This window comes from Coenobita brevimanus, chromosome 72 (genome assembly GCF_032717465.1).
Source record: "Coenobita brevimanus isolate Jiangsu-jjx chromosome 72, ASM3271746v2, whole genome shotgun sequence".
Taxonomy (NCBI): domain Eukaryota; kingdom Metazoa; phylum Arthropoda; class Malacostraca; order Decapoda; family Coenobitidae; genus Coenobita; species Coenobita brevimanus.
In genome coordinates, this window is record NC_137025.1 from 24,840,970 (window position 1) to 24,843,671 (window position 2,702).

Here is a 2,702-nt window from a genome sequence, read left to right on the forward strand (position 1 = left end):
CTCTCTCTCTCTCTCTCTCTCTCTCTCTCTCTCTCTCTCTCTAACGTTTTTTTTATTATGACTGTGATTTTCTCCTTAAAGTTTGAGGTTTATTTGTGGTTTATAATTTCGATTTATTATCCACACCACCTTTGAGGTTGAGGAAAAGCCTCCTGACTGTCTTGTTGCGCTCCTATTCAATTTCCACCACATTCCCTCCCTCCCTCCCTCCGTCTTGCCGTTTCTCCATTATCTCCGGCCTCTCCAACCTTCCTCCCTTGCTGTCTGCCTATCCACCTTATCTCCATTCCCTTTCCCTCCATTCTCTCTCTCTCTCTCTCTGTTACTGTCTGTCTGTCAACATTATGTTTTTCTTATGAATGTGATACTTTCCATAAAGTATGATGTTTTATTTCATTCATTCATTGCCAGACACCATGTATCCCAAACGGGGTGGCCAAGGGCTTAGAGTTAATTGTTTTACAGGGAGGGGCACTAATCCTCCACCAACCCCACTTGACACGTAGGGATGCCAACAGCATCTGGTGTTCCCAGGCGGTCACCCATCCAAGTACTAACCAGACCCAACGTTGCTTAACTTCGCTGATCGGACGGAAAGTGGTGTACTCAATATGGTATGTTTTATTTGCTCTCTATAATTTCGACTTTTTGTCCACACCACCTTTGAGGTAAAAGTCAAGGCGTGTTTTTTTTTATAGAGGTTTTCCTCAGGAGGCCAAATCAACAGCTTTTGAGGGAACAATTATAGGTCCTCTGTTTGCCTTCTCTTCTAAAAATACTTATTTACATGGTAAATAAGTTCTTTTTTTCTACTGTGGAGCACACGAGAGCAAGTAGCAGGAGTAAGAGCATCCATCTCAGGTGGTGGCCAGAGTGGAAATAACCTGGATTAACACGGTCACTCTACACTTACAAGCGTGGCAACGTTGAAAAACAACGTTGCCAAGTGTTGTGGTATTTATAAAAAGTAATTGTTATTAAAAGAAAGAAAAGAGGCATTTATAACACTATATAGCCTTATTAAAGAATTAAATATATATTGTATGTATATATATATATATATATATATATAATGTAAATAAACTTCTTTTAGAAGTAATAAATTGTAGAAGTAATAAATTGCTGACATGAGACAGAGGTGTACACGTTTGGCAGAGAGGTGGCCTAGGAAATTCCCAAGAGGGACAACGCCCAAACGCTCTTCATAAAATAGACGGACCATAGGGACCCTCTTTTTAGTTCCTAAAAAGTGACAGGCCAGAGAAAAGAATCACAATAAATCGCTATGTATTCGCACCTAACGGACAATCTAGAATTTAAGCCCTCCGTGGCCGTGGGTCCATAATCTAGGATTTAACCCTTCCGTGGCTCTGGGTCCATAATTCTAATTGTGCCCCTGGCCGACGCTGGGGCCATTTTCTAAAGTTTCGAAAATTGATTTTTTTTTTTTTTGCCATTTATAAGAAGTTCAGACTCACCTAACAGTGCAAATCCCAGCTTCCTAGACCCATTCTGTGGCTTGCAATGGAGTGCAAAAGTTGTAGAAATATCAGCAACCAATACCAGCCGCCACAAGGTGCTGCCGTGCTGCAACATCGCAAGTGATGTTATGATTTTTCTTTATCCCCCAGAACAATGGGAATGGTGCTAAAATACTGTGCATATATTAGATATGATGATATCGATTGATTTCAGTACATGATATGTTAGGATTAGCTCGAAAAAAAATTATTTTTCACCTTTTTGATATAAAATATGTTTACGGTAGTGTCGAGTTATTTTTTATGTTATCGATGTGGCCATGCTTGGAAAAAGGACTGAAAAGGTTGAATTTTCAGTCCTAAATGAAAAATAAATGTCCGTCCCATAAGGCTAGGCTCTCCCACGGGGGATGAAAGTGGAGGGTTGGGTGGATTAGCACCTGGTCAGATTCGATTATAGTCTGACAAATCTAAACGTAGGGTTTTGGTGGAGTCACCCCCTCCCTGCACTGTTGCCACGTTTCCGAGCTGACTTCTCCATCAGCGATGACCTTGACACTGTTTCCCTCTTGTGATCTCCGTTTTTCTAATACCCCCTATAGCCCTGCCACCAACACCCCCTATACCCCTACCCCCAACAACACCCCCATCAACAACACCCGCTATACCTCCACCACCAACACCTCCTATAAATATAGACCCCCACCATCAACACCTGTATAATAATTAGCTGTTGATAATTGCTATACTTTTATTGAGAGCATACATTCTACCCTATTGCTCAAACTCCCTAATCTTACAATCCCATCTGTCTTAATCCTTCCCACTGCCTTCGTTCCTAAATCCCTTAATTGATCTATTTTTAACATAAGTGTCCCCACACCTTTTAAACCATTTACCTCTCTGTCACCATTCTCCACCATATGTATCAACTTGTATTATATTGTGTATAGAACTTTCATACTGTATGCTGTACTACTGTATAATGTATAAGAATACCCACTGTTTAGTGGAAATAAAGTTTTATTATTATTATTATTATTATTATTATTTCTCTCTCTCTCTCTCTCTCTCTCTCTCTCTCTCGCTAGATTTTGTTGTGTCATCCATGGTTTTTTACTTCCATTTTTATGTATGGATTATAATTTTGACTTTATTTCCGCACCACCCTTGAGGTAAAAGTCACGGCGCGTTTTTTTTTTTTATAGAGATTTCCCCAAT

The 2,702-nt window shown here is 40.0% G+C and overlaps 1 pseudogene; it reads right to left on the reverse strand.

Moving 5' to 3' along the window:
* Positions 1-509: 509 nt before the first annotated feature.
* On the reverse strand, positions 510-629 carry LOC145407300 (5S ribosomal RNA; annotated as a pseudogene).
* Positions 630-2,702: the final 2,073 nt, after the last annotated feature.